This window comes from Mirounga angustirostris, unplaced genomic scaffold, assembly GCF_029215605.1.
Source record: "Mirounga angustirostris isolate CCGP_5_RB_7025 unplaced genomic scaffold, mMirAng1.0.hap1 SCAF_5, whole genome shotgun sequence".
Taxonomy (NCBI): domain Eukaryota; kingdom Metazoa; phylum Chordata; class Mammalia; order Carnivora; family Phocidae; genus Mirounga; species Mirounga angustirostris.
The window spans coordinates 46,104,687-46,128,997 of NW_026991713.1; the positions used below are offsets into that span (position 1 = coordinate 46,104,687).

General features: G+C 40.5%; 1 protein-coding gene across 1 annotated transcript in view; it reads left to right on the forward strand.

Moving 5' to 3' along the window:
* Nucleotides 1-24,311, forward strand: part of PTPRR (protein tyrosine phosphatase receptor type R) — a 240,307-nt gene that overhangs the window by 152,909 nt on the left and 63,087 nt on the right. The window lies entirely within an intron of this gene.

Sequence of the window (24,311 nt, forward strand, 5' to 3'; positions counted from 1 at the left end):
CAAGGTACACTCCCTGGTTCATTCTCCTCTTATTTTCCTATATCTTCATTTTCTATCACTGTCCTTTTTGTTGCCTTAGGTTTTTAGATCACATCTCTAAATTTTTATTATATTTCCTATAACACACACACATGCACGCACACGCACACGTCACATCCCTTCAGAAAATATAAGAACTTCAGAAGACAAGGTGGTCATTCAAATTTTTTTGTATTACTAAAAAACAGTGAATGAAGTAAAAAGAAAGGTATTGTTGCAGTGATCCCCAAAGTCCTGTAAAGGGAGAACATTTGACTCCGTAACAGAAGAATGGAGAGCAATCAAATCTTCCTCATCCCCCAACTAGTTGGTTTCTGGATGGATCCGTGTGGGTCTCCAGGTACCATTTTCTTAGTTGGGTACCACTACATTGCTGTCTTGGGCTGTAGGTGAGATGGAACTTTCTCCCTGAGGCCAATCAGGAATCAAGAGAACTGGATGCCAGATCCAACTCTGCCATTGCTGAATTCAGTGGCTTCATATGAGTCATGCACCTATCTGGGCCTCACTTTCCTCATCTGTGATATGAAGGGGTAAACTTGACTTCTTTGCTTCCTTCAGGCTCTTTTGCTTTTGTCACCCAAATTAGTTTTATACATTGATGTTTGCCTCAAAGAAAACCTTAAAGCAGGTGTCTGGGCATTGGTGTGTACCAAGGGCGGGGTGATCGAAGAGATCTGCTCAGATGAAAGCAATAAGGTGGTCATTTTCTATAGATGATTTAAACATGATAATAAAACTACCTAGAAGTCAGACTAACTTTTATTACCATCATGCACCACCAATTCTAAGCAAGGCCAGCAGTTAAATCCCCTAAGGAATACCTATTGCCAGAATTTTGCCTTTTGTAGGCCGCTGCTGGGCATGTTTGAATTTCAAAAGCATAAGGTTAAGTATCTCTTTCTTCATTTAAATGAAGTGAATGTTTGAGAAGGGAGAGTACAGAATGGTGTCTTACTCATCTTTATGGTCCCCATGGGGAACTCTGTGTAATCAGTGTCTATAAACTGCCCTGGATCCCCACCTATCACCTCCCACTTCCTTCCCACTTCAGAGGAAGAGAAAGCTACTCTGTCCACAAAGGCTCCAGGTCATGCCCTCTCAATCCTGATAACTTACTCCATCAGTTTTCCTTCTCTTTTTTCAACTGTGCCCTCTTTGCTAATGCAAAGATTATAAGAATGGTATCAGGACTAGCATGCATTACCTATTTCACATGTATTATTTTATTTCATCTTCTCTGCCTGATCTAATCCTCTTCTTCCATTCAGACTGTATACTCTTCAGATTTATCTTGCTATAACACTATTTGCATTAGATGACTCTGCTGTGTAAAAGTCCTCAAAAGCTCCCCTGTGCCTACAGGCTTAAGCACAGACCACCTTGCTGGGCCTCAGAGGTCCTATGCTATTGGTCCCTGGTCCTTCTTTCCAAATGTGTTTGCCACTACCCCCCAAAATAAACCTTCCATTCCATCCACTCTGTTCTCCAGGGTGCTGGGTTCCTGTCTACATCTGCATCTTTGTTCACCTGGTCCCTATTCTCTCTCCTTCTACTCCTTCTTCTCCTCCATCTATCTCTAGTCTCCAAATCCCAACCAAAACTTACCTCCTACCATTGGCTGTGGCACCTATCCATATCCACATGGAGTCTTCACACCTCTGAATTCTCACATGTACCACTCCCCTAACAGTGATTTTCATTAAAGAGTAATTCAGAAAGGGACTAAAACTGGTTTTCAAGTAGTTTGTCCTATCCCTTCACCAGCTTGGAAGACCCTTAAGGACAGGTGTAGGCTCAAGATACTCTTGTGTCTCCCATGGTTCCTGTGACCCTGGTACATTGTAAACACTACAAAATTATGGAGTTAATTAATTAATGTGCATCTGCATCTGGAGATCTCATGTATTTCCAAAGAGCCTTCCATAAGAACAAATGGCCTATGATAAACTACAGAGCTGAGTCTCTGTGCTAATATTACATCTGACATTCACTAAGTAAGTGATTCAACATGTTGATTAAGTCCTTTGTTGTGTAGTTTTCACAATGTACAAAACAGGTTTGATAATATCTGTTCTGCCTTTTTTCAAAGGACACCATAAAATTAACAATCAATAGAAAATGGCATTTTGTCTGTGAGAAGGAAAAGGAAATCTAGTATTCCTTTTGTTTTGTTCTGTGATCCCATTCCACAAGCCTATACTAGGTCAGTTACATTTTTGAACTTGGGAAAGTTGAAACTTTTTTTTTTTTTTTTACTGAATTGATAAAGTTGAGCCTGCCATTTGACATCATAAATATTTATTTTATTTTCTTTTTTTCGTATTTTTAAACTGTCAATTGACTTACAGTTTTTCTCATCCTATTTATAAATCTATATTTATGAATTTGACCATCTAATGTAATTACCCGATTAAATCTACTCTCATCTAACAAATGAATTCATTTCCCATGGGGGCGTCCATGAATTGAAGAGATACATCCAGAGGCCTGCCCCACACCTACTGCATGTAAAACTTGGAACTTGTTTGTTCACCTGTGATGAGGAGAGCGGCAGGTGCCTTGCACAGCTCTTGTGACAGTTAAGCTAAACAATGAATGTCACATGGCTGGCACAGCAGGAGACCATAACTAGCTCCTGTTCTTTTCTCTTGTCCCATCCCTGTCCTCCTCAGAGTCCCCGCTTGTCACTCTCAAGGAAACTATATACAAGCCAGGTTCCAAATGTCCAGTAAACCAAAGATCACATTTAGACCCTAGAATGATACATTTTCTTCCACTGGGAAAACAGAGAACTTGTAAATACAGATTCCTGCACATTTCCCCTTTAGGTTACTGTACGACAGCCAATTTTATGGAAAGGAAATTAACAGGCAGACAGGGAGATTCACATTATTTCCTAATTTGATTTTTCATTAGGAATAAAAGTGAGCAAGGACAGCTAAGGAAATGTTCATCGCTGTGATCAGTTAATGGGCTAGAAGAAATACGCATAATGGAGGTTTTCTATCGCAACTGAAGCCTCCACAGGCCCCCAATGAATGAACATTCTCTAACTTCTCCTAAACTATACCTTAATATGGTTTATTTTGGTCCATAAATACTGTGCAAGTGATGATGTAACACCCAGATGTGTGATTTTAAAGGGTTTTTTTAAGGCTGAGCCTGGGAGATTTCTATCAAAGCTAAAAAGATGTCTACTGTAGTGGAAGCAATGAAAACATGAGCCTGACCAAGAAAATGTTGAGTATTCTACACCTAAACAAAAAGTTTTGTTTGCTGTAATTTCCTCCAGGCAAGATGGAATGTTCCGTCTGTCCCCTGCTCTCCCTAGTGGAGAAACATTTCAGTGCTCAGAAATTTTGACTTAGAAGATACCTAACTGCTTCTCAACTAATCTCCCTTTGGGAAATACAAGAAAAGGAAAGCATATAGAATAGACACACCTGAATATCAGGGTACAAAGTATACAAAAATATTCTGGAAATTAAAATCTGTATTCATGAAATAGACCCATCAGTGAAAATGGAGCCAACTCCCTCACTTTCTGTCTAGGGAAACAGAGACCCAGAATCTTCTCTTTTAGGTCTTGGGGAGAAAAGCCTAGCCTGGGACAAGGAGTCTTGTCCAAGTGATTTATTGAGAGGAGGCTCTCAGGAGAAGCCTAAAGGGAAGTAGGGGAGGCAGAACAGGAGAAAAGAAGCCGAGCAAAGAGGTGGTTTCAGCTGCCATCTGATCTCAGCCTGTTCACACAGGGAGCCCTGAAACATGAGTGGTACTTCACGGAACAGTTGTTGCACCTCGAGGCAAACAAACATCTGTACCTGCATGTCAGTCAGCCATTGACTGCAGGCCATCCCGGGGACGGCAGAAGCATAACCTTGTAGGCACCTCTGGCCTGGGCCATTCCCATCAGCCAAGGGTGATTCTCCAGAGAAGCGGCACCTGCGTGCCATTCACATCCAACCCTCGCAGCAGTGGGGGCGGGGAGGGGGCGGGGCGAAGGCCATCTGGGTGGGGCGCCAACAGCTTTACTACACTGGCCAAAGGTGACGGACGACACTAGTTACAGCAGAGCTAGGTTTACACTCCAGGTTTCCTTGATCTTTCCTGTGATACACATACCAAGTAGCCTCCTTTATAATAAACACCAGTCGTTCTGAGGGAACCCAACACCACCGAACACTATCACCCATGACTCATTTTTTCAGCCTGACAATATGGGAATCATAGCATAACACGTAACAAGCAACCGTTTGGAAGTTAATCCGAATTTAATTCCAAGTAACATCAATCAAAACAACGACTCAATAACGTTTATTGACCCTTTACATGCATGATCTCATTTAATCCTCACAAGGGACTTATTATCCCCTCCTTATGGTGAGGAATGGACGCTCAGAGAGTTTAAGTTACTGCCCAAATAACATAATAGTAAGTTACTGGGCTTGTGAGAGTGGCAAATAGAATTTGACCCCAAGTAATTTGGCTCCAGAGCCTGCACTCCTAACAGGTACTATATTGGAGTGGGGAGCGGGGGGGAGGTATGGGGAGCGCATTCCTATATTCTATGGAAAATCAGTAAAAAATAGATTACAAATCAGTGTCTAAGTAGGTATATTATGGAGTGTCACACTGTTATTCCTCTTAGCAAATTTCATGCTTGGCTATCAGAATGTTTTTCAGATCCCAAACAAGTAAAATTCCATGTTGTGAGGTAGATTTAAAACACGCAAGTGGAGCACCGTCTCACTCCCAGTCTCGCTCACTGCCAGTCTCAGCCTTTCCTCCATCTGGTTGTTCCCAGACGCCAGGTGGATATCCAACATAAATCTTCATATAACCACTATGTTCTACCTCCTCCTAGCTGACACAGTTGATAGAATCTTAAGCTTCCCTTATTTTTGATTATCATACCCTTATAAAGTACTGTTATGGGGATGTCCAGAGCTGGGGAGGCCTTGGAAATATGCACAAGCCCTTTGCTTACAGTCAACATCAAACTCTTTTGTCTTTTTTTTTTTTTTTTTAAGATTTATTTATTCATTTGAGAGAGCGAGAATGAGAGAGAGTACATGAGAGGGGGGAGGGTCAGAGGGAGAAGCAGGCTCCTCGCCGAGCAGGGAGCCCGACGCGGGACTCGATCCCGGGACTCCAGGATCATGACCCGAGCCGAAGGCAGCCGCCCAACCAACTGAGCCACCCAGGCGCCCCTCTTTTGTCTTTATTTGTAGGATAGACAATGGTTGCATTTTTATGGAGGTGTGTTGGGATTCTGAAGGGTTAGGAAAAAAAAACTTTAAAGCGTTCCTTATTTAAACAAACACATACCAGGATTAAGAAAAGGGAGACAGAAGTTTTGAAATCTGCTCAAAAATTAATGGCAAGTCATGAGACAAAAGGTGATCGTGGTGAATGAGAGAAATGACAGGGGATACAACCCAGGGTGAAAAGAGCAGAGGCCAAGATCTACTTTGAAGGAATTAAAAGTAGTAGAGTTCTGGGGTGCCTGGGTGATGCAGTCAGTTAAGCATCGGACTCTTGGTTTCAGCTTAGGGTCCTGATCTCAGGATGGTGAGGTCGAGCCCCAGGTCAGGTCAGCACACAGCACGGAATCTGCTTAAGACTCTCTTTCTCCCTCTGTCCCTTCCCCAGCCCCTGCACACATGTGTGTGTGTGCACGCGCGCATGCTCTCTCTCTCTCTCTCAAATAAATAAATCTTTAGAATAAATAAATAAAAGTAGTAGAGTGAGTTCTGCCTATAAATGGTAAAAATTGGCCACCACTTGTTGGCAAGCAAAGACCTAGCTTCTCTCCAAGCCGACAAGTGTTTGAGCCCTGGGTGGCCCCTGGTGGAATCACAAGAGTTTAAGTCCCATTGTGTGCCCCTCTCTGTGTCTTTCACCAGACCACCCATGACCCAGGCTCCTGCATCCTGAGATTCAAGCAGAAAAGGTTTCTCAGCGTGCCATCCCCACCCATCTTTCAACACCCGTTAACTTGCAAATCTGATCCTGGACACTGGCTTCCAGCTTTACTAGGTGATCTCCATTTCTACTCCCCTGATGGGGGGCAAAGCCCAATTCTTTTCTGGGAACCCTTAGAGCCATTCTGGAGGCTCTGACCTATTTTAGAGCAAATTAGGCTTATTTCCCTAGTCGCATAATGTTAGCATCTCTATAGAGTTCTCCCTTGTCCTGCCCCTAAAGAAGAGGTTGTTGCCGTATAATGTTTTGAGGCTCACTAATTCCTCTACCCGTGATCAAATTAGAGTTTTCCTATGGAGAGTCCTAAATGCGGGGCTTTTTCAAATGAGATTACAAGTCTTTGCTAGGGGACGATGTTCCAGGTCTAAATGTACAGGTTGACAATTAGGTGAAATGGCCTTTTTTGTAGAAGCATTTTAATCAGGGCAGGCACAGATGATTCCCAGAGTACGTCTTGCCTCCTATTTTGAGAGAGACCAGCTCTGAATTTTCGTTACTGTGTCAGGGGATTGTTTTTTTACCTTGCAGGCAGACGGTTGCCTTTGGAGTTCTTTGAAATGTGTCATAAAGCTACAGCTCACAGTTCTGCTCTGTGCATTTTCTGGACTTCTCGAACATTGTTTTCCTATGAAATGATGCTCTACTCTGTTCGCATCAGATTTTCCCAGCTATTGATAACATGACCTCTATAGCAAAATAGTGAAAAATCAGATTACCCACAGCAGGTGACTTTAGCAAAATTATTTTTCAACTGATGGATTTGGGTTTTTTTGTTTCTTTGTTGTTGTTTTTTTTTAACCTGGACGTATATCACAAATGTTAAAATGTCATTTCCATTCAGTAATGCCTCCTGATTATGTGGATGTAATTTAAACAAGGTGGGAGGGCTCTGTTCTCCCATACATTCTGAAGCCTGCCTGGATGAAGCCTATCGTAGAATGTGCAAAGAGTACCCTCTAGTGGAGAACTGCATGTTGAGGCCATTATTAGCCAGTGTCATCTAGGGAAAAGGAAGCTCATTCTTGTTTCTGTTAAAAAAAAAAAAAAATCCATAATGACTTGTAATGTCCTCTCTGGCAGGTGAGGCATAATCTTGTTTGGCAGATACTTTAGAAAAAGGTCTCGGTGTAGTGATGCAAGAGCTGTAACTTGAGAAATAACAAATTGGTACGAACACTTCCATTTGAAAGTGATGTGCTTTCTAACAATGCTTAGCATCCAATCATTTTCATTTCTCATTCAATCCACAAGTAATTTTTAAGACAGTGGGTCAAATGAAATTAATATTGCCTAATGTGGATTTTAATATATAAATCCTTTTACTCAGGAACCAATTTTTATTCTAAATTAGAGGTTTGATTGTGAGCCTCGATAACTCTCCCTTTTCCCAGGCCCAGCCATCCTGCCTGCCCCACCCTTCAGCCCCCTCCTTTTCTCTCTTGATTCTGATTTCCCCACATGGTGGTGTCTCTAGCACCATGCCTGACACATACTACCTATGCTATGAATATTTGTTAAATTTCGATGTGAAACAAAGGAACAAGTCCTTAAAATTAGCTTAATTTTATGGAAAGAATTACTTCAAAAACAAAGCAAAACAGATGATCCCTGTCTTCTCCCCGTTGGCCTACAGATGTGAGTCTCTGGTGCTGGAGGGTTGCCTGGCCTCATTGACAACCATGAGGGAAGAGTCTGAGCTGCTCTCCTTGCATGTCCTCGATATCACCCTGCACCACTACGGGGAGCTTATAACAACCCTTCTTGCCCTGCTCTCAATATAGTTTCCTGAATGATTCGTTTTATTCTTGTTATGTTTTATTTGCCATTGCCTTTTGACTTCTACAGTAGTATTTTGCGACTAAACCCCATTCAGAAGAATATTCTTCTTTTGATAGAATCCTTAGGCTACTTAAGGATCCTGAGAAACAAATAGGAATTTTAAATCCACTTTAAGCAATAATGATCATAGGAATGATTAAGTGCTATGACAGTGAATACATTAAAAGTATGGCAAAGACCTACCACAGCCTGAAAGAATATACCTCAAATGTGTATCCTTAGCCATGTGAAGTCTCCGATGGGTGCTCAGCACTGTTCAGAAATATGTTGCTTTTCTCAGTTAGCTCTTTCTCATTGCCCCAGGCAGTTTTTCCAAACGTGCTCTTCTCTCCTTAAATTCCCTTTCCCCATCCCAGCCATAGAAAAAACAAGACCTCTGGGAATAAACTACCTCTACATCACGTCTCCTCCCCTTCCCAGACTCCACAAATATCTCCTCTCTCTCTCTTTCACACACACACACACACACACACACACACACACACACACACACCCCACAAGTCAAATCTCCTAAGAACTCATTTATCTGTTTCCTTGCTTCCTAGTTCCACACATATAATAAGGGTTCTTAAATATTGGCTGAATAATACAAAGTTAGCCTTACTCATCAGAGTTAGCTTTACTCATCCGTTTCAGTTCTGAAATGTCCATTTAGTTCTAGAAAGGCCCAGGACATGGAAAACTTCTCACGTGCCATTTTATTCCTGGGTACTTAATTTCTCCAACCCCTTTATGTGACCAATGAGTTTGGAAGTCTGCTCAGCTTAATATATAAGTCTTGTAAAATTAAAGAGACTCTATCCTGAACCTGTGCATCAATGCATCAAGACCCTCAGGCATGAAAAATCATGTAGCTGAAAGATCTCATATATATAAAATAATGGTTTAGAAATCTAAACAGATCTCAAATAACAAGATTGCAGATTTTTCCAGGTGAGGCAAGACTTCATCTTAGAATATCCTGTAGAGCTTTGTATGGGGTAACTGTCCTTATTCTTGTCTTTACTTTCCTAACTGCATTTTAAAATTTCAGTCTTTTAAAAAAAATACTCCTAAAACTTTTGCAGAGGGAAAATTCTTCCATCCAACTTCTTGATATAGGTGATCTTCATAATCTTGACCGTAACCATGATGCCTTATTTTCCATCACTGTTTTGTGGAACAGAGTATTTTTTCACTTTTTAAACCAGCCTTTATTGTGTGTTATGTCGACTTTAAAAGCATTTTATTGCCCACTCTGTCCTCATAGCTCATGGAGTGTTAAACGTATTGGAGGTGGCAATTAATAGAAAAAAAAAAAAAACCAAATTAATAGAAACAGGTCCTATTCTAGCCAAAAACTGGGTAAGGGAAGGGATTTGGTATTAGAGCAGTTCAAAGTAGAGTGAATGTACTTCTGGTTCAATCGGTGAGAATCAAAGAATGCAAGCAATAAAGCATTCTGCGTATACCAGGTTGGGGGAGGAAGATCTCACGTATTCTGTTATTTGGGCAGACTGAGTCTAAGAGCTTGGTTGATAGAGATTTTGGAAGCATATACACAGAGGTATTATTGGAATAATTAATCCCTATTAAATGTGAAATCCTTGAGAGCAGTGAAGGACATGCTCAGGGACATGCTTAAATACTTAAGAAGTGGTGACTCCGAGATTTCTGATTTCTAATTTAAATGTATCCTACTAGATATGCCCTGTAGGGGGTGCACTGAAACAACAGTGTGCTTTAAAAGTGAAAACCTAGGTCCCTCTGTGTGTGACAGAAATTCCCAAGTGCGGCTTTACATCCTCTGCAGAGATACCAGTAAAATCTAAGGTGGGGAGAGTGTCTCATGAAATCTTTCATATGCTGTTAATAAGAGTCTCCCTGAAGTATGTTTACTTGTTACATGTCTTTCAGTACTTTTATCCCCCTAGGGGTGGGAGGAGAGGCACAAAATCAAGTCGCATTAGAATGTCAAGATCCTAAAAATATTGATAATGCGTAAAATCATAAAAAACAGTAAAACATGGCTTAAACATGACCCCACACTTTTTTTTTTCTAAATCATAATTATTCTTCAGAATACTAAACTGTGTACTTCAGTAGAATAAATTGTAGACTCCTTGGGATAAGGATATCTTAACACCATTGGTATTCTTGTTGCCTGTCAAGGTGCCTGGAGCACATTAGACCCTCATAAATACTTAGTCCCTTCCCTCATTCCCACTCAGTGTTGGTGGCAGTGGTCGTGATGGGCATGGCGAGAGTCTGGAAGCAGGTGGTGGTCATATATTAGATCGAGGGGCTTCCTGAAAAGTCAATCATGCAGCATTTTAGAGTTGAGAGGAAACTTAACAGCAATGGCCCCTAGACCTAATTTCACATCCGACACCCCTAGGGAAACTTTGTAACATTTCTAAACTTTCTTCGAGATAGAAACATTTCTGGATAGAACTTTTTCCCCCCATCTAGATAGAATTTCTAGATAGGAAATATTCTCGATAAAACTAAAAAATTTAGCCTCAGTAGCTCTGGGGAAGAGTTGAGGAGATAGATACTGATATAAATATATAGATCTAGATCTATACACATGAGAGATATATACTGATATATACATATGTATTTTAAATATATTCATATACTTAAATTCATGCATATAATCTAACATAGTCTTATATTTAACTGCCTATGGATGTTCAAATATACTTAAATTACTCTCCTTTCTATTTCTATATTTAAATTACTTGCATTTGAGAACCACAGTGTGAGTGGTCCTGGCCCATGTCCCAGGGATGTTCCTGTAACTCTGCAGCGGGTGGCAGAGCCTGTGATGTGGAAGCAGTGGGCACTCCCCTTACTGGAAGCAGAGCCCCCGAAACCGAAACCACTTGTCAGTTGCAAAGCTGGAAACTCTTCCAAAGACTGTCGAAAGTCCCTTTCACTTTTAACCCCCCCCAACTAGTTCAACCGCTCTTACCTGCTTCCTGAACACAGAGTTCCTGAGGATGGATTTATTACTAAAATTATTAGGATCACAAGATGCGGGCACTGGAAGATGACCCCTTCGCATTTTACTAGAGACAACGTTAACCAACTTGTTGAGGAAGAACAGTAGATCCTCTGGGAACCATTGGTCAGCACTGGGTTATTCAGCCAAAGCACTGTAGTCAGATTGGTAGCCAGCTCTAGATTATTCCACATTTCGATCTAAATCAGTGGTTTTCACCTGTGTCCACACAAGGCCTCGGGGGAGAGCTGGGCTGGTGAGGCCTGCCCTTCTCAGACTCTTCAATGAGCGCAAGTCTCCATGCCCTTTTTCTGCTATTGGCCTTGCAGGAAGGGTTTTCTTTTCTTTCTTAACCAGGAGCCCCCAATTTTGAAAAGAGTTTCTTTTTTTAAAATTTTGTTTATTTATTTGAGAGAGAGCGCGCGCACATGCATGAGCAGGGGGCTCGTCCCTGCTCATGTCCCCAGGTCCTTGGGACCTGGGGACTCAGTCCCAGGGACCTGGGACCTTGGGATCGTGACCTGAGCCAAAGGCAGCTGCTTAACCGACTGAGCCATCCAGGCATCCCTGAAAAGAGTTTTAAGACCACAGTTGTTTCCTCAGATAGGCTTGCTCAGGAGAAACCTCGCCAGATAGAATCAGAGGCATGAGGGGGAATACGGGTCTCATTCTGTTCTGGTACATGTGTCTTCCTCATGCTTCAGCAGTTGTGTGCAGAGCACATCCTTTGCCCTGTTCAGAAGCATTTTTCATGAGACTCTTCTAGTGCAATTCCTCTGTATTGATGCAGTGAAGTAGCTACACCACCTATAATTCCCCTCAGTGGATCTGAGACATCTTTAGGGTTTCCTAGGGCTGTTTATCACAAATATAAATCCAAAAATAATTCCTAGAAAAGCCATTGCTTACCCTCAGATACATTTTTCATTGACCATTTGGAACACCTGATCACAAAACAAAAGTGTCTGATTCTTCTTAGAAATTCTTCTATCGATTTTTCTTGTACAATTCTTTACAGAGTAACTCTGATGCATTACCTATTATTTATGCTTAAAAGTTAATCAAGAGGTTATGTCACTGACTCAGTGTCACCTAACTGACCATGGGGAGCCATGGAAGGAATATAGGGGGCCTGCCTCCAGACCCTAAGCTGTCAACCATTGTACATACATTTCTAGGCCCTTACATTTCTACCCAAATTTGAAACCTGATTTTTCCCTTAAAATGTCTTGCTTGCAGTAGGTACGTGATAGATATTTGTTGTGCTGAATTGGATTTTTTGATGAAATTTTCTTGAATTAAGTTGACTAAAGTATAAGGAAAAAGATTAAGCAGATGGAAAAGGAAGAGGAGGAAGAGGGGAAGGAGAGAGAGGAGGGGAAAGAATCATTCTTTATTGGGTTTTAGCTTGAGGCTCCTGGACAATCTCCCACAAAGATAGGCTGCAAACATCACCTCATCATGACCCTTCTGTGATGTGAGTCTACATAAGAAGCAATATTATTTGACTATGAGCATCCCATGTAGGCCTAGATGGGCATTAGAAAGGCTCTCTCCTGGCAAAGAGAGACAAATTGTTGAGTTTGCCTTTAACAGGAGCTGTGCTAGAGATCTAAGTGTAGGCTAACTCATCCCAGAACTTGACAAATAGTCTAGAAATAAAGTCATCATTTGACCTCTCTATCTCATAAAATCAGATATTTAATCCTTTGACATTTAAAGTGTCAGGATGAATGGAATGGGAAGAAATCAGAGAGGGAGACAAACCATGAGAGACCCTGGACTCCAGGAAACAAACTGAGGGTTGCAGAGGGGCGGGTGGGGAGGATGGGGTAACAGGGTGATGGGTATTAAGGAGGGCACGCGTTGGGATGAACACTGGGTGTTATACGCAACTGATGAATCATTGAACACTACAACAAAAACTTATGATGTACTATATGCTGGCTAACTGAACATAATAAAAAAAAATAAACTAAAAAAAATAAAGTGTCAGGACAGTTGGTAAGGGGAACAGTAAATAGATTAAGGGTTGCTTTGTCATTATTCTAAGAACAATCACCTACTCTGAATGCTTTTCCATTCTTTCCCTCTATTTTCTCCATCCTGTTAAAACCATTTGTTCTGCAAGGATAGTTATCAGTGTATATAAACTCACCCAAGTTGGCTATGGTATATTTTTTTTTAATATTCAATCCCCAGATCAATAACTGGGGGATCTGAATTTTTTTTTCCACATTCTTAATTCTTTAGTGACAGAGCATAAGAACATAGTACATTGAAAAGCCTTAGATTTCCTGACTAAAATATAACTGCCTTTCCTAGTTTGGAGGATAATTTTACTCCATTGTGCTTTATTTATTCTCAGTAGAACTTGTGGGGATTGTTCTCAGGATAATGTCAGGGTAATTGTTCAAAACTGAGCTACAGGCCAACCCAAGAGCATTCTCCTGGGAATAGCTTGGCTAAAATATACAAAAGATCTCTTCTCTTATCAAAAATATTTCTTCTTAAACATAAAGACAAATGAGGAAAGGTTTGACACGAGATAAAAATAACAATGAAATAAGTCAGGAACTGAATGCCTTATGTGATCTTAGTGCATAGAGGACATGTAAATGGCGGCTCCTGGTCCTATGTCTTCATGCTCTTTTTATAATAGGGTGATCTATAAGATGCCTTCTGAGCATGGAGAAGGGGTGCCTTCTATACCCTTCCTTTCTCAGTAAGAGAGTATTGGCCATGAGGCAATACCAAATATTGGTAAATATGAAACCTCAGTGTTTCTCCAGCCCTTATAAATTTTTGTCAATTTTTTTTTTTTTTTTGAGAGGGGGAGAGAAAGAGGGAGATTCTCAAGCAGGCTCCATGCCCAGTGCAGAGCCCAACACGGGGCTCGAACTCACGACCCATGAGATCATGACCTGAGCTCAAATCAAGAGTCAGACGCTTATCGGACTGATACACCCAGGCGCCCCTAAATTTTTGTCAGGGAACTATACAAATAATGAACAATACAATGAACTATACAAATAACACGTTCTTATTGCAGAAAATTCGAAAGCATATTTAAGCCAAAAGCAAAACACAGAGATTATGTCACGGGCAGCCTGACCCCAGAGATAACCCGCGCTAACGTTGTGTGAAGACTTACACAGACACACGTACTCACTCGGCATACACCACACTTGTAGTCATTGCTGACACAGGGGCGGCCCTGATGACAGTGGCTACAGGAACAAGCACCGACCGAAGCTCTAACAGGAGCGGGAACAGCGGGAGCTGCCGGGGGTAGGGTGGCAACAGTGGTAATGGGAATTCATAACCACACGAGCCAAAACTGTAGAGGAAGCCGTAGGACATGCAGCAGCTGTACTGAAGGTGTCTTGAGAGTGGCCATAGCAGAGGTAACAGTAATGATGGGAATAATGCCAGTGCAGAGTTACATGGCTCTAACCAGCTGCCAAATACTGGCCTGAGTGTTTTACATCTAATATCTCAATCAATCCTCACAACGAGCTAATGGCGTAAGCATACTAGTGTGTCCCCATCTTACAGATGACAAAACTGATGTGCATTCAGGTTGAGTCACCTGCCCATGATCACACAGTCTTTTTTTTTTTTTTTAAGATTTTATTTATTTATTTGAGAGAGAGAGTATAAGCAGGGGGAGCAGCAAAGGGAGAGGGAGAAGCAGACTCCCGCCTGAGCAGGGAGCCTGATGCAGGGCTCCATCCCAGGACCCCAGGATCATGACCTGAGCAGAAGGCAGACGCTTAGCCAACCAGGCCACCCAGGTGCCCCAAGATTGCACAGTCTTAAGGGGCAGAACCTGAATGTGAACCCAGGCAGTCTTGGCCCCATAATTCACTCTTAACCACTATGCTGGTGGTAAAAAAGCTAGTATATTTTGCAAACATTTTTCTCCTGTGTTTCATTATTCCTCAGCAACTTGCCACAATCCCTCTGTAGGCTTGTTTTTTTTCAGAGTCTTTGTGAACTCCTAAAAAATAAAGGGCAAATTACCATGCTGTTTAATTTGTCAGTATCTTCAGTTTATATGGGCTTCCACATAGCTAGATGCTTCATAAGCATTTGTGAATGGCTGAATAAAGCAACAAGAAATAAGCTTTCAGAATCCACACCGAAAGCAAATAGATTTGTGTTGGGCCAAACACGCACCACTGTAATAAAACTGCTATTTAGTGCTGAGGGCAACAGCAGCTGAGGGGTTAAGAGAAACCATAAAAACAAACAAAAAAGGTAAATGTTGATGCTTTGGTTCCATTTTGTTTTCTGTAATTATATTTTGAAAGTTTAGGGGCACCTGGGTGGCTCAGTAGGTTAAGCATCTGCCTTTCGCTCAGGTCTTGATCCCAGGGTCATGATCCCATGTGAGCAGGGAGCCTGCTTCTCCCTCTGCTCCTCCCCCTGCTCATGTTCTCTCTCTGTCTCTCTGTGTCTCTCTCTCAAATAAATAAGTTAAAAATCTTTTTAAAAAAGAAGAAAATTTAGGTTACAACTTATATTTGTAATATTAATCTGTTTATATCCCTGGGGCTGTCCTTATACAAAAGATTCCCTCTGCCCTCAGCAAGCTATAATCCAAGATAGTGAAACGAAAATACACTCCAATGCATTAGTAAAATGTTACTTCTTGAGTGAGGGGAAATACTGAGTCTTGGGCAAAATATGTAAGTCCTCGCATAAGTTTGAATTCCCGTGTCCTTTTTAATGATTTCAGACTGCATGCCCAAAGTGGCAAAATTAGAAGTAAATATACTGCAAACGTAAAATAATTTTATGGGGAAAAAGTGACCTCACAGTTATCTCAGGACTTTTCTGCTCAGGGTTCCAAGCTGAACTTTTGATGATACGACTTGATTTAATCTCCAAGTCTCTTATCTGTAGTTTATTCTTGTTACTGCAGTTGCTACTGGTTTTTAACTTGTACACAGGAAACCAGTGCCAATCAATTCCGTTCCCATGGTGACAGGAAACCCTGGTTGGTCAGATGTTGATTGTGCTTGCTATTCATGCTCCACCCATCATACTTTCTTCCCTTTTGGCTGAACTTAAGACAAGTTAATCAGTGCTGGACATCTGGCAGACAGTTTTGGTGTCTTCTCAGTGATTTGTTGACCGTCCCAGTTAAAAAGTAAAAATCCAGCGCATGAAACTTGTAGACACTCGCTATAAACGCTGCCAGGGGTCCCTCGTAAGGCTTTGCGTGGAAGGCCCATCTTTACGTTTTAACTGAAAATGTGAATTTTCTCAAGTAATGAAACATCTGTTGCGTAAACAGTTCACCTTTTTCACGGTAGTGAGTGGCTTACCTCACCCTATTGTAAATTCCAGATACGAAATGTGTGACGGGGACAAGGAAAGGCTCAGAGAATGTTAAGCTTTTTAACAGGTCTCTGCTGTTTGTGATGAATCTTTAGCCACCTGTGTGTTTTCTTCCTAGTAAGTCTGATTCCTCATAAGCATATGCTTTATCGCTGAGCACTCTTGAGAGCGGATGTTGGTACCCAGAACATGACAAATGAGATAACTCAGAATTGAAATCTAAGGGTAAAATCAAGCCAGATGATCTCCCCATTCCTCGGAGCCAAGCTTCTCTGGAGCCTCTTCTTTCAAACTCACTGTCTATGACTCTGTAAAAAGAAAAATGACCAACTGGCCACTAGCCTTGCGAACTATTTCCAGAAGCCATTAGTTTTAAAGACAGTGGGACTATCTGATTTTATCAGGTCTAGCAATAGTAGAGATCATGAGAAATGTACAAGAAATGTGGTGGAGGGCTTTTTTGGGGGGGGGGTTGGGTTTTTTTGTTTGTTTGTTTGTTTTTCTGTATAGGAAGACGAAGGAAGGTAACAATACAGGAAGGTGAGATTAAGATAAACCTAAAAAGGGCAGGTATGTTGGACCGGATAGGCTTTTCCTGTTCCTAAAATGTCTTGTGTTCTTACACAGGAAAAGCATTCTTATTCACCCGCAGCATTTGCAAGTCCTAGGCACAAGACCTAAAAGTGCCCTGGGTTGTGGTGGTAAGAAATCAGGAAAGAGGTGGGTGGGAGAGGAAGCGTCCATGGTGAGTCCATAACCAGGATGAATTTCCCAAAGGGCAGAAGAGTTTGACCATTTATTGATCCATGTCTCCTTTATTTTGAGAACAAACTCTGCTAGTTTATTCTTTCTTCGTATTTCCCACACCAAAATTTAAATACATTTAAAATTAGGGTCAACTCAGGGCATAGAGTCACCAAAGAATTGGTAAGCGTGCGCATTGAGAGCTTGCTCTTCTTGCTGACTCTGTCAATTCTGGTATCATCCAACTACCTACCCAAAGATTTCTTTCCTAGCTGTATTAGCAGGGGGAGAATGTTGATCCACTAGAGGCCAGGCCTGCGAAATAAAGATTGAATGCTAGAAAAAGTTTGCAACGTTGTGAATCCTAATATTTTGCAGAGCCATAATCCGGGTTTTACCAATACCGAAGTAGCAGAAAAGCCCAAGACACTAAATAAATATTTTTAAGCAGTCAGGGAGACTTGGCATTGGCCAAGGCCCTTTAAAAAGTCTAGTCGTGGGCGCCTGGGTGGCTCAGTTGGTTAAGCGACTGCCTTCGGCTCAGGTCATGATCCTGGAGTCCCAGGATCGAGTCCTGCATCGGGCTCCCTGCTCGGCAGGGAGTCTGCTTCTCCCTCTGACCCTCCTCCCTCTCATTCTCTCTGTCTCAAATAAATAAATAAAATCTTAAAAAAAAAAAAAAATCTAGTCGTGAACCCAAATAGAATCTGGCAGCACACCTGAAATGCATTGGAAAGGCATTTAATATTCTCCCAGTTTCTCCCTCATTTTAGTTCCCGGTTTGATTTGCATGACCATCTCTTTGGACAGGAGAAATCCTCTGTGTGCCTGCTCTTCTTTCCACCTCTGATCCCATTGCAGCGGCAAGGAGTATACCCAAGTGTGTGTGGGGGCCGGGGTGGGGGGGGTGGGGGGGGTGGCTGCCAGTTGTTATTCACAATAGCAGTGGGTGCCCTTGGTGAGATGCTAGCCAGGAGAAATGAGTGTCTATTCCTGGGCAGCAGTTTTACCAGGGGCAATGTTGACTTTGACTGTAAACAAAACTGTTCCCCTGGTTCTTTGGCATCGTCTCTAACCTACAAAGCTGAGAGCTTTAGGATGTTTGGCAGTAACATGCATAAGTAAGTGCTTTTGCAGGGCATCCAAGGAATAGAGATAACAATGGGTAAATGTCTGCAATGCAATTTCTATCAGGGACATATGGCTAGCGCATTTTTCTGGACGGTCGTGTTTATATAACACATGCATTTTAAATAACGAAACCTCTCTTGGCCTGCCTAGAATAGAAAGCATCAGTGCTACGAAACAGCCTTCTGTATAAGCAAACCCTGTCCAGTGAAGAACCAAATCTGAGCTTTAATCTGAACCCAGACAGAAAAAGTTGTTAGGGCAAAGGTAAGGGAATGGAGGAAGTAAGATCGTTTATTGGGCATATTTAAGTATAGGATAACATCCTAAGGTCTAGTATTAGTACTAAAAAAAAAAAAAAAAAAAAAAAAAAAAAGTCCCAGAATAGCTATTCCTCTGTATGGAGAGCAAAGAACTAGAATATCCTTGATACATCTCTGTGAATACTTACCATTTGTTGAGCAGCTGCTATGTGTCAGGTACTGTGCAAGATGCATTGTGGCTATATAATATTATTGCCTCCTCGTAACCACCTCAGGAAGAGAGATTTTTATAATCTCAACTTTAATGATGAGGAAACTGAAACACAGACATTTAAGTAAATGCCGCAGAGTCTATAGGCTGCAGAGTCGAGCCCAGGTGTGTGTGCTGGCAGAGTTCACACTTCTTCCTATTTCCTGCCACCCCTGATGCCCAAGACACTCCGTAATTCCTCTGCTTTAGCCTTGTGTATGGATATATTCTTTAGAATACAGATATCCATAATTAGACTGTATTCAGTTTTGTCGGTGGAAAAATGGAAGCATTCTAAAATAAAATCATTTGTTTAGCCTACCCTGCCTAAACCCATCCCATTTGGAGAGGAGCTGGTGGTGCCCCCTTCTACCCCTAGATGGCACCGTTACGCCACTCGCAGAGGGAAAAATTCAGGGTCAACAGCAGGTTGGGCTTTTGCTTTTGTTGGAAGACCTCTGAGCAGTTCATTTCTCTGTTCCCCCAAATACTGCTGGAGATATTTGTTGCCGTTTTAAGATTTAAAGCCAAATGAAGTAGACAGGGAAAGGGCCACGTAACCATCCGAAAGCAGATGGGGAGTTGCAGAAACCTCCCTTCCCTGAGATTCCTTATCATCTATAGAAGGCAGTCCCAGCAGGGACGATGTTTGTTCAGACAGCAGATGCACTCAATGGGGCTTCCCAGCGCCAGTGTCCTTGGCCCTTCAGAAGATGTTTATGTGAGATCAGTTACAAAAGGCTTTTACTTCTTTTCTGTTAGCAGTGGTAAAGATTTAATAGACAGGGACGCAAGAGCAGTAGAATTTGGGTGCTTCAGCCTTTGCGATTTGCATCCTAAAAAAGGAAGGATTTGTTGCTCTCTTGCTCCCCCTCCTAACAAAACAATTAACACAATTTACTCAAGGAGTTTTCGAAGTTCCAGGAGGATTTGTAGTAAAAAGGGATTTCTTGATAAAGCACAATTTCGCTGTGGAACTAAAGGGGAGGGAATTTCATGGCAGGAAAGGGTGGGGGTGGGGAGTCAGGCAACGTTTGCATTTGTGAACTCTGGGTTCCCGCAATGGTACGAGTCTTACTGAGGGCAGCCCAGGAGCGAACTGGCAGTACATCAGAAAGCATGATTATGAGGGAAAGCTGAAATGGCCCTCGCATCAGCTGTTTTCCTCCACAGGATACTGGGTGATTCCTGTCCCAACCAGATACTGATTACTTAAAGCTTAGCCCAAGAGTTCTTGTCAAAAACGATTTCCGTAGTATATTTTGACTTGCTGAGGCCTGAAGAACTTTTGGAATTTGTTAGGTGTGGGCCTGAACTCCAGGAATGGGTCAGTAGTATTTAGTTAACGAACTCCATCCGTTTGAACAGATTGTCTTAAGCACCTCGTTTTTATCTCCCTTAGGGTTTTCTGAATGTTCTTATCTGACATGTAGAATTAGTGGTGGAAAATGTGTGCATTGATAATTCAGACACATGACAGTAAAAAAAGTTCAAAGGACTTACCTTCACATCGTTTTATGCGATATTTCAAACATGTGCCACCTGCTATAAATGTTTCGGTCTACAAATTCATGTATTCTTCTATTTCTCCATTAGAATTGCATTTCTGAAGTTGTATATGTATTTCACCTCATCTATAATATAGGCAAACTCAAAATATTTAAATTGTTGAGGACTATTTGTTAGAGTGAGTAAATTTCCTTCACATGAGACACAAAGAATTTATGTAACATCCAACTTTTCCAAAATATTCTGCCAAATATTCAACCCAGAATGGTAAGACACAAAAAGAGTGTGTGTTTGTATATTAAGCAGTGGACCATGAAGTCTTTTTTAAAAACCTTTCTCTAGAAGTATAACTACCAGTGTTAAGGTTTACAGTACTTTGTTGTTTCAAATGTCCAGCAGTCAAAAAGCAATTCCCAATACAATATATAATAGAATATTCAAATCAAAATCACAGATTTTTAAAAACTCATTTCATCCTGCAGTCAGACTTTTAACTTGATGACCTTTCAAGGACTGTGACTGTGTGAGATTTTTTAAAAAGGTGTTATTTTTCATTTCTTAGCATGGATCCCTATTCATAAAATCAATAAGCATTCTTATAGGAAAAACACTGATGAGCTATTAGGTTTTACATTACAATTGTTCAGTACATAATAAAAGCAAACATTTTTTTCTATTTGGAATCAATAAAAATATTATGATAAAGAGAAGAAACAATTCATTTCTAATCAGTCTTGAAAATCTCTGGGTACTTCATTCTTATTTCCCTTCCCACATCTACAAATCTCTGCCATGCACAAAAGAAAGGCATGCATGCATAGAAGGAATTGAAAATTAAGTCAATTATGTCCCACTTTGGTAGGGTGGCTAGGCCTTCTGTAGATAATGGGACATGTCCTGCATTTAATGATTTCGTCCTGCATCCTGTACTGACTTTGTCAGGACGCCCTAAACGTCCTGTATTCCACTTTTTAAATTAAATTACAAAAATTGGCAGTTACAACTATTTTTCCAATCTAACTGGGCATCCTGTGTTTTTATTTGCTAAATGTGGTGATTCTGCACCTTGTCATCCCTCTTAGAGTCTTTTAGGAGTTAGATTCATTCATATATTTCTGAAGTCCACTCTTACCATCAAATATGACCATTTTCAGAATGAAATGTCACTGGTATAGCTTAGGACCACGTAACATGCTCAGGTGACAGAGTTAGTTGGCATTTAAAGTTATTCTAGTCTTCTGTCCTCCCTTTATCTGAAAGGTGGTTTATCTATGTATATGTATATATGTTTTCCTTGTTGATTATTAGATCATTCACGGAAACATGGCCTGGAGATCTAAAAATAAAAATTGAATATTTCAGAGTTGAGTTGTCTAGATAAATGTTAGGATTTCTATGTTGAGGTCTCTGGTAAAAAGAAACAATGAATTAACTTATAAAACGATACCTGAAGGAGAATAGTTTGTTAGAGAAACAAGGAATATTCTTGTAGCCGTTGTTCAAAAGCCTGTTTTTACATATTCTCCACTGCCATCTGCCTTGGAGAAGTGCCTTTGAATATATTAAATTTAGAACATTTTAATTTTGTCTTTACAGTTATAGATATCCTTTAGATGGCAAATTCTTATAGTGAAAACTTAATGATTACCAGTTGTATGGTAGAAGACATATTGAAATGGCTTCCCTGATAGACAACTAAAATGTTATTTTAAACAACCTTTCATGAATAGTGATCATAGCTGATATGGTAGATACTTTGTTGTACCATCTCAGGTGCTAACCATCTTGTATACCCAAAGCAGCTGAAAGAAGCCACTACATAAGTCTAGATAATCCAGACCATGGTTTTGAAGTGTGTGTGTTCACACCAAGGAGTGTGGGGAATGGTCCGTTGGGATGCAGAAAAAGATTAGAAAAATTATTTATATATATATATATATATATTTAAAGATTTTATTTATTTATTTGAGAGAGAGAGAGTGAGAGACAGAGAGCATGAGAGGGAGGAGGGTCAGAGGGAGAAGCAGACTCCCCGCCGAGCAGGGAGCCCGATGCGGGACTCGATCCCGGGACTCCAGGATCATGACCTGAGCCGAAGGCAGTCGCTTAACCAACTGAGCCACCCAGGCGCCCTAGAAAAATTATTTATATTTGTTTTTATTTTGCCCTTTCCTATTTCAAATCTTATAAATGTTTTATAATTTGCATAATATCTAAGTACAACAGTACATGTATGTGATTTGTAAATAAATAACCTTTCATGGAGATGCACCTACCTTTTTTTTACTAAACAATAGGAAGAAAATGAAAATTACTAATAATTCTACCTGAATTATTATATCAGGTAGAATAATTCTACCTGAATGGAAGATAAATTTAGAGTGCAGATATGGTAGAATCAATCCAAATGTTTTATAGTGTGATCATAATTCCAATATTCTAATAGTGCTGTCCTGTTATAAAAGCTTAGAAGCTGGTAGAGGGGGGAAATAAAAGAGGTAAACAGGTTGCTTTTTATAATGCCTTAAATAACAAAGAAAATTTACTTTTGCCATACTTGATATATAGTAGAAATTTATATTGATTGTACCTCTCAAAATTGTTCCTTGAGAGATATTTGCACAAATAAAGATAGAATTCAAAAACATCCACTGTAACATTGTTTGTAATAGCAAAAAGAATTGGAAATAAATATCTATCATTAGATATTTATCAATACGTATGTTATCATATATTTATTATTTATAAAATGTACATTGTTACTCTAATAAAACAAGCTTGCCAATACACAATGTAAAAACTACACAACTCTTAGAAGAAAACGTACATGTAAATCTTTGTGCCTTTGGATTAGCCAATAATTTCTCTCAAAAACACAACCACCAAGGAAAAAATAGATAACTTGGACATCACCAAAATAAAAGCCTTGTGCTGCAAAGGAGACTGTAGTGGGGCACCTGGCTGGCTCAGTGGAAGGAGCATGCGACTCTTGATCTCAGAGTCATGAGTTTGAGCCCCACGTTGGTGTATAAATAAATAAATAAATAAATACCTAAAAAAATGGGGAAAGACTATAGTCAGTGATGTCCAAAGAAACAGAACAGATGTGTGTAGACACACACACACATGCACACACACACACACCCCACAGAAAGAGATTTATTACAAGGAATTGGCTCACATGATTGTGGAATCAGGCAAGTTCCAAGATCTGCAGGGTGAGTCAGAAAACTAGAGACCTAGGGGAGCCAGTGGTGTATTTCCAATCTAAGGCTGGCAGCTTGAGGCTCAAAAAAAAGCCCATGTTTCAGCTTGAGTCCAAAGGAAAAAAATTGATGTCCTAGTGCAAAAGCTGTCAAGAAGGACTAATGCCTGTTATTTGGGAGAGAGTGAACCTTTTTGTTGTATTCAGGTCTTCCATTGATTTGAGGAGGCCCACCCACATTACAGAGGGCAATCTGCTTTACTCTAGTCTACCAGTTTAAATGTTAGTCTCACTCCAAAACACCCAGAATAATGTTTGAACAAATATCTGGCCACCACAACCCTGTCAAATTGATACATGAAATTAACCATCACAGATTCTATCAAGAACATGAAAAGACAATTCACAAAATTGTAGAAAAAATTTGTCAGTCATATATCCAATCAGGGTCTAATATTCAAAATATAGAAATGACTTTAAAACTGAAAAATAAAAAGACAAAAATTACCCAGTTTAAAAATGAGCAAAAGATTTGAATAGATATTTCCCCATAGAAGATGTACAGATGGCCAATAAGCACATGAGAAGATGCTCAACATCCTTAGTAATTAAGGAAGTGCAATCAAAACCACAAGGAGATATGACTTCACATCAACTAAGATGGCTGTAATCAAAATTATGGATAATAATGAACATTGGCGAAGTTGTGGAGAAATTGGAGCCTTCGTACATTCCTGATGGGAATGTAAAATGGTGCGGCCACTTTGGGAAGACATTTGGCAGTTTCTCAGAAAAACTAAATCTAGAGTTTCCATATGACCAAGCAATTCTACTGCTAGGTGCATACCGAGAGAAATGAAACATGTCCACACAAAAATGTGTGCACAAATGTTCTTGGCAGAGTTATTTATGATAACCAAAAGTGGAAACAATCCAAATGTCCATCAACTGATAAATGAATAAATAAGTATGGTATATCCATACAATAGAATTCACTGTGCCATAAAAAGA